General features: G+C 43.3%; 1 long non-coding RNA gene across 1 annotated transcript in view; it reads left to right on the top strand.

Moving 5' to 3' along the window:
• The window catches only part of LOC109309522, a 23179-nt gene that overhangs the window by 6353 nt on the left and 7917 nt on the right, over positions 1-8909 (top strand). The window lies entirely within an intron of this gene.

The following is an 8909-nucleotide window of genomic DNA, read 5'->3' as shown; positions in this document are numbered from 1 at the left end:
AAAGCAATAGGCAGAGCCAACCGCACCCTGTCCTGCATCAACAGGGGCATCACTAACAGGTCCAGAGAGGTCTTGCTCCCCCTCTATGCAGTGCTGGTCAGGCCACAGCTGGAGTACTGTGTCCACTTCAAGAGGGATGTGAAGAAGCTGGAGAGGATCCAGAGGAGGCCACTCATATGCTTGGGGGCCTCCGTGAGCAGCCCTATGAGAAGAAGCTGAGGGACCTGAATCTCTTTAGTCTCTGCAAGAGGAGACTGAGGGGGGATCTTGTGGCTGCCTACAACCTTATCAGGGGCCAGCAGCAGGGACTCGGGGAAAGTCTGTTCACCAGGGCCCCCCTTGGAGTCACCAGGAACAATGGCCACAAGCTGAGGGAGCCAGGAGCAGCAGGGAGAGGAGGGATCTAGGCACATGTGTGTTGCGCATGCACGTGTGCCCCCTTACCGGACCTGGAGCAGAGGCAAATGCAGCAGCAGCGGGGGCAGCAGCAGCTGAACCCCCTAAGGTAAGTGGGGCAGAGGGACCAATGTAGTTAAGCCGGATCCAGAGGGGAAGCCCCCCGGATCCCTCTTAACGGAGCCGGAAGGGAGCCGTGCTCCCAAGCGCACAAACAGGGGGAGGACTAGGGGGGACTGTCCCCCCAAGCCAGGGAGCACCGCCGGGGTTTACCCCCAGGAAGCAGGCTCAGGAGGCACTGGATCCCCCCAGCAGGGGAGCGTAGGGGGCGGGATCACTGGCAGGCACTTCCAGTAATATCAGAGCACCTGATTGGCTGTTGGAGCAGCAGTGGGAATTTCAAACCGCGGCCTTTAAAAGCCAGAGTTTGACATAGCTCCTGGCACTCAGGAGCCAGGAGCAGCGGAGAAAGGAGGGATCTAGGACCTCCATCTTACCCAGGAGGTGCACAGCCCCACCAGGGGAGACACCTTGCTTCCAACTCATTGATTCTATGAATCATGTCTTACATGCAACATCTGCCAGGGGCCTAATTTCTCTCTTTCTTATACTCTGCTTTCTGCAGATCCATCCTTTCATAGCAGTTGATGAACTGAGGTTCAGCTCAAGAAAGCTTGTGCTCTATCTATCTATCTATTTTGGTTAGTCTATAAGGTGCAAATCTACCCTGCCTTCTACTTGGCTTGAGACTAACACAGCTAACTATGTCTAAGTAAGGAAGTGCCAAGCACTTACATGAGTACCAGGCTACCCACCTGAATAAATACACAGGGTCCTAGGTGGGCTCCAGCAAATCATACAACTGTCTCCCAGGCTGCTTATATTAACTAGCTCAGATGTGCCTGCATGTGCTGCCGTCATACCTCCCAGCTACAGCAGAGACGCATCCTAAAAGACATGACCAAGTTTACAATGAATTTAGCCAGGAACTGAACTTAGATCTCCTGAATCCCAAGCTAATTCCTAAGCTGGAAAATGCCAGGAACACCTTGGTGACTGGCCTGAAGATACAAGGGTTCAAAGATAAGAGCACTTGTATCTTCCTAATTAGCTTCTTAGGGGCTGCTGTCTCTAGGCCCTTTGTGCAAAATTGTTTGCTAATTTCTTGATTTAATAGTTATGACTCATTCTTCTGTGTATTTCGCTCAGGGGCTTTTGCTGCATTTCTCCCTTTGACTGTTTCTGGCCTTGGAGCAGATGTGGAGGAGACATCATTTTAAATTAATCCTCTAGGAACCTGGGAATCATTTTATTACGTTAATTTAAGCATGCTTTATGATATCAAGACACTAAATATTTCATTCCTCCATCCTTCCTGGATTTTCTGTATGAAGCAAAGGTAGGTTGGCATAGCACAGTACCTTGTGAATACTATATATGCACATCCTAAGATACTGTCATTCTGTCTGACTGCATTTATAGGCTTTTTAAAGCCTGCTTTTATTAGAGAGAAGCTATAGCAGTTCTGTTACGCATATACAGGTTAGCAATCAAAATGCAATATGCATATAGCATTCCATTCTCACATGCCACTATTCTCTGGTGTTCATGATTGTTCTCTCAGATCTATTCCATTTGATTTTTTATTTCCCTCTCCTCTAATTTAGAAATATCCCTCCTAAGCGCTTAAATTCCTTTCCATAATTACCCATGAACACAAAGGAAAACCTCTGCAATCTTTTATCTATCTTCTCTACTGAGCCCATCAGCTTGTCTATTACTAGAACTGCAATCACATTAATATTTATTGGCTTTTTTCCTGAAATGGTTTGTACGTATGCAGTTGCCTTGCAAACTTATATAATCACTTACATACTTGTTTTGCATGAGATAATGAGAGCTTTGGACTGCTAGATCAGGGGTTTGATTTCTCATCTGGGTGGAGTGTACATTTGTTTTTGTAAAAAATTTACTCAGTTTTTCAGCACTGAACATGCTGTGCTAACCATAGTATTTGCAGACACATGCACAGAGTAAGCAGGAATCATACTATCATCACACTGCTCAAAAGAATGGTTATAACTTTCCCTCTTGCTTGTTACTCGCATACGGAGCTCAGGATTTTATAGATAAACTTCATTTTAACTGAAGAGAGGAAGTTACCACAGGATGCAGATAACCAGGAAGGATAGCAGCCTATTCTATGAAAAAAAAAAAGCCTCAGAAAAGTGCAGTCATTTTCCTGTGCAGATGATAAAACAAGAATTTCTATTAACCATTTGAGTGTCATGCCCATATATCCGTCCCTATTGCATTAGCCTTTGTTGCTAAAGTGCCAATTTGACTGGACCCATATGTGAAAGAAACTCCCCCTTTTAAGGAAGAAACAGGAGATCCAATAAGACTGTTTAGTGGACTGAGCTGAAAGGTCTGTGAGGTGGAAGAACTTACAGACATCGGAAGGAGCTCAGTAGAGTTTTAAATGTAAAATGAGTGACTGATCTGCAGAGTGAATCTGAAAATGAGGTTTTATCCTGATCTTGCCCTTTTTCTTGAGAAGCAGGGAAATACTCTTGCTGAGAAAGGATACCCAGGGGCAGGGAAGGGGTGATGCTACAGGTGAATATTTTAAGAGTTCTTCTGGAAGTACTGGACATTTTTGTTGGCAATATTCTTGTTGGCTCAATCACACTTTAATCTGTCCCCAGTAAGAAGCTGGTGCTACATGATGCAGGAGATGCCTGGCAACATCTGTGCTGAACACTCATTGTAGGCCTTACCATACTAATTGGGTTAGATCTTGTTAATCTTTAACAAACAGACATCTGTGTGACTGCTTTGTATTCTGCAGCAAGTGACCTCTATTGGAGATGGCTACATTTTGGGGATGGAGCAGGTCAGGCACAATAGAGGTTGCATAACAATATAGTCAACTGTGATCTCACAGTCAGTGGACGTGTCTACATGTGGAATTAATATGTGAATAAACTACATTTGAACACAATTTGAGCCAGAGTAAATGAATCCCAATGTCACTGTCTACATGTGCTTTTAAGTGCAGTAATTTATTGTGCCATTGCATAGTATCTGTGTCTGAAAGGACTTGTGTGACAGCACTGTGAATTAATCTATGTTGGCTTAATTGCTGAGGGTGTGTAGATGGTGACACCTTACTGCACAGTAAATTAGTCTACTGCTCAGTCAAGCATATGTATAGACACACCCAGTGGGAGCAAGATAGGGCTGTATGCCCCAAAGTGGTCAAATGTATAACAGTAAAAAGAGACTTGGCAGACACTTCTGAAAGCAGAGAAACTATCAGGGAATATTCCTCTGGGTAGTGCTGTCTTCAGTGAATTCTTTCTTCTCATCAGTGGGACGCCAGGAAAGTTTCACTAACTAGCCCTTCCACACACTAACCTCCCAGTGGTGTCCCAAGTCCTTTACAAGCAAGTAGCAGAGTTTAACACTGGTAGGCTGCCACATTTCTGTCACAGAAGCAATATTGCCACCCAGCTCTTGTCATTATGCTTGTGCAACCAGAATCACGTATTTGAGGGGTTGCTGCAGATATTAGCACCTCTAGAGAAGCAAATAACTTAATCCAAAAGACATGCACTGGCAAGCCCTTACTTCTGGGACAAATAAAAAGGAACAGCACTTCTATCAGATCCTCAGTCTGAGAATCTGACCTGAGTATAGATGGTCTTTTGGTCAAAGCAAGGCATATTTTTTCTGCTTGCCTAGATCCCCAAGTGGAGGAGAAATTTCATCCTTATTCATATAAAAATGCAGAGCTGTGATACCTACCCCACCACAGCTCCAGTGGATAATCTGCAACGAGATGGGGAGTTACTGATTTTGTACGCTGAAGTTAGGAATAGACAAAATATTACATCCAACCAATAGCTTTGTAAGCACACTATGTTTTTCAAGAATAGTTTCCTAGGCCAAAGAAAGGTGGAAAAGTCCTTGCTTTCCAAATCTTGTTTCTTCCTAAATAGCTACCTGTAAGAGATTTGAAGCCTGTTAACTTCTTTCAGTTACCTTTCTGAGGGTGAGTTACACTTATTCAATCAGCGATCAGTGACAATAGCACATGACTAGTGGAGTAATAGGATGATGATCAAGCTTATTTAAGATAAAAAGAGGTACTGTACCTTTAAAAGAAAAGTCCAGCTAAAAAGCAGGCAAAAAGAGTTGCTTTTCTTATTTTTTTTGCAGAGTCCCCTTTGTCTCCAGTCCCTATAAAAGTTAATCTTAGAGATGCAAGTTTCACCACTCCAGGAAGGGAAGGAAAAGAGGGCAGAGGTGGTAAGCCTGAGGCAGACCACATGGACAAAACAGGAAATGGAGACTGCTCCATCTAAAAAGGACACATTTTAAGGCTATCTTAAAAATACTTCACATGAAATTCTGAGCAGCTGGGGAAGGGTGGGAGAAAATGAGCTCCATGCTGATCTACAGGTCTTAAATTTCATGTTCAGCCATATGCTGAAATGTACCACATGGTGCCCAGAAACCAAGCTGCAAATGACAGCTGTTGGACCTACTGAGTAAACAATGGACTTCCTGAGCTTGGTCTTTCTTCTACAACTTCTCCATGACCAAACTGTATTTTCAGAATTGTCAGTGGTGTGCTGTTATAGTTGAATACAGTGTTGTTCACAGACTGCCCATAGGTTGCCTGAGTTACATAGCATAATTTCTGTTCCCTGTTGACCTGAGATGATGCGTTATATAGAAGATTGGTGTTTTGTTCTCCTTAGGGCTTATCTACAAGGTGAACATGCAGAAAAGTTAGAAGCAAATTAACTAAGTGGTTAGTTGCACTGTATTAAGCTCTTGTATGGATTGTCTCTTTAGGAACTGAAGTAGCTCAATGGAACGTACTTTGTAAATTAAGTAAAAATACTTTGTAAATAAAATAAATAAAAATCAGGGCTCCTTACTAAGGCCTTTATAATTGGCAGGTTGAATTGGAAGGAAGTGAGCTATCATACAAACCCATAGCAATAGTATATAGCTGCCACTGTATCATTGAAGTGATGAGGGACTGGGTAAGCCGCAGACATCTGTCCAGGATTCCAATGGTTTGGAATGGGCAGATTCAGGGTTTATGTTCCGGTCCTTTTCTAGTAATAGCGAAATAACAGATGAATGGAACATGTTCATCACATCTGTGATTTGAGATTCTTACCAGCTTTTGTCAGAGTTAGCAAGCATGGATATTTTCCAAGCGTCCGTGGGATACACCACTTTCCCTGCCCATGAAATTAGATATGAATCAAAAAGTGCTGGTTTTTCCAGGCTCAAGAATGGACTGAACAGTTACAAGTGTCCATGAGGCTAGGGACAGACATTCAAAAGGCCTGAGCCTGAATTGATTCAATCATTGCAGGTTAGTCTAACCTGGCTGGGCTGAACCGGTTTTCAAGCGCACAGACATTCCCTTTGGACTGAAAAAATACAGGCACATGCCTGCAGTGGCTAGGTTAGAAGGTGGGGGAGGGAAGGCAGGGGGTGGCACTAGAGTAGCCCCCCATTCCTTTCCACAGTGCTGACCTGAGGGAGGGGGGGCATATGGCCAGGCTCCAGCAAGACACTTTTGTTAGGGAGGGGTCCCCCGACCACCCCTTCCTGCTCCTGACCAGCGAGGAAGCCAGCAGGGACTTGATAACACAGCGTTTAGCATCCCATCAAGAAAACAAAAGGCTCTCTCATTAGTTCAAGCTCTTCTTAAACAAGTTTTTCCAAGGATGGAACAGAAGGACATTACCAGCTACCTGTTGATTAGTTCCAAAACACCCTAAGTGGACACTGTCCTGTTTGCTTTTGTCTTGTCTGCCTTACACTGACACCTCTCAGCATTAGCTAGCATGCCATGTGCTGGTACAGTCCATGCTGTGGGAGAAGGAAGTGGGGAGTCCCTGTTTGAGCAGTGAGGGGGAGGTGGTGCAGGGGGAAGCCAGGCAGACCCTACAGTCTCTGCCAGAGCTTCAGCTAGGGAGCAGAGGGGCAGGGCCAGCCCTGCTCTGGAGCAGACAGCCCAGCCCAGCCCAGGGCTGCAAAGCATCTGGGATGCTGGGGGACTCTGGTTTAAGTCAAACCAGGAAGGGGTCTGGGACAGACATTGCATAAATCAGTTTGACCCAAATCAGTTAAGTCTGATACTACATTCAACCAGGTTTATATCAAATTGATTTCAGCCATTTTCAAACTGATTTATGTGCACTGAGCATCTGTTCTGTTACAGGTTTAAACCAGTTTCTAATCACTTAAACCAGTTTATGTGTAAATGTCTGTCCCTAGACTTCCAGCCTCAAGCATGGACTGAGCAGTTGCAACTGTCCATTATTTTGTTAGGTGCCAGAGGATCTCTTTGGTAAAAAAAAAGTCTTGCAGAAAGGTATCTAAACCTATACTTCTTGTGACAAGTGGTTGGAATGTCAAATCTTTAGATGGCACCTTATAGCCAAAATTTTGAAAAAGTCTTTTTCTGGTGCTATAACTTTATCTCAAATTTTCTTGAAAACATGTAAAAGAAACTTCAGGGCAACCTGAATTTTACGGACTTCAAACCTTTGTTGGCACGGTGTGCAGGGTTTCTCTACTGCAAAAGAAAGTTAGCTTTAAGACACACAAGCACCCTGATCCATCCACCCTTTTTGTGTTGCAGTACATAGAAGTCCATTATCCATTTTGCTGAGTAGCCCTTTTCTGTTTACTGCTGGTGAAAGGCAGTTTTCAGACAGTCATAAATGGTGAACTCAAACTGATGGTCTAGCACAACATTGCATAAACTACAAAAGAGTTTGCTTTCATTGGCAGCCCTCCCAATTCTGACTTATTAATACTCTGCCAACAGCTATTGTCCTTGACAAGTGACTCTGCCCTGGCAATACAGGATTCACTGTAACAAAGTTCTTTCCATGCTTTGCGTTGAGAGCTTCTTCTGGGTTTTTTGTGTAGTTACAACATATAAGCTTTATAGCAAGATGGAGGTCCTGAAGAAGAGTATTTTACAAAGGTTGGAGACTATGAATTGAGGCCTAAAGGAAGGAAAGAAATACTAACCTAAATAAATCAGCCATTAAATTATGCCATATTCAATCACAGGAAAAATAAATATTCTTCATAGACAAAAGTTAGGAGGAGCACTTTCCTGGTGAGGACTAGATTTTCAAAGGCAGGTACATAACCTGAAACTGCCAAATCTGTGCTCACTAAATTATTATTAGTGCATGAAAAATAAGCACATGCAGAGATAAAGTATTTCAAGTTCCAGGAATTTGATATTGTACTCCTGTTATTTAGATGTGCCATTACTACAACTGCAGAGAAAACCCTGACAATGGTGATCATCTTTGTACATACCATAGAACTGAGCACTGAAGTCAGACTCTTCAGATCTTCCTTTGTGCATTAGGTTTAAGGTTGAACAGTATTTTTACCAGCTACATGTCTTCCAGACTATTACATTTTGCCATCCAATTTTTTTTGACATCTACCATGAAGTATTTCTGTAAAGTTATGTACACCATTTTCAGAGGTGTGCAGGACAGTGCCACTTGTTTTGTACAGCTCTTTTTCTGGAAAACGTTGGGCAGGATCAGACCTGGAAAAGCTGCAGCATGAGGCAACCCTCCTGCCTACTTTAGGTACATCAGGGAGTCCTAACGCAGGAAGAGCACATGTATGTGCCACAAAGCTTCCTGGGCTGGCTGTGAAGCCGGCCTACACAGTAGTTTTCCCTGGCAAAGGCAGGACCCAGTTGAGAAGCACTGAGGTAAGTTATGTATAGTTCTCACTGGAGAGTGCCACAACACTCAAAGTTGTGGAGAGGTAGCGTTGACCCAGAAAAGGATGAGAACCACTGGTGTAGATTAAAGCTTTATCATTATTTATTCCTCATCTTTGCAGGATAGTACCAGGGTACTAATACCAAACCAATCCAAGGCTTCTACTGAATGTGTAGATGTAATTTTAAGTTTCTGTTCTTCAGGAAATACAACATTTCAAATCTGTTTAAAGAGAAATATCCTAAGCATCTTTAGAAATTCCCACCCTATGTGGGAATAAAAACTATGTCTTTACATAGTTTAGTAAAGACCCACATGCATAACAAACAGTTCTACTGAAAATTAAGAGTTACAAAGAAACAACAAAAGTTTCCCAGGAATCACAGTCAGATTTCAACAGCAGCACTCATTCTGCTCACTCTTTATACTTTCACATCAATTAAGCTGTTCTCTAGATCCCTTCCTAAAACACATGGTTATGTTACACTGCTGTATGGAGCATCTATCATGCTTTAGCTACTTTTGCATAGCTGGTTGAGCGTACTCTGCAATGCATGTAACCATTCTGAATTAAAGATTCAGTACAGAATCAATGAATCAATGAATCAGAAGGGACCTAGACAGATCATCTAGTCCGACCCCCTGCCATGAGCAGGAAGGAGCACTGGGGGTGGGAAGGGTCATAAGACCCCAGGCAGGTGCCTATCCAGT

The sequence above is a fragment of the Crocodylus porosus genome, unplaced genomic scaffold (assembly GCF_001723895.1).
Source record: "Crocodylus porosus isolate Cpor-Errol unplaced genomic scaffold, CroPor_comp1, whole genome shotgun sequence".
NCBI lineage: Eukaryota > Metazoa > Chordata > Crocodylia > Crocodylidae > Crocodylus > Crocodylus porosus.
The sequence above is the reverse complement of the archived record's forward strand: the minus strand, read 5'-3'. Positions and strand labels throughout refer to the sequence as shown.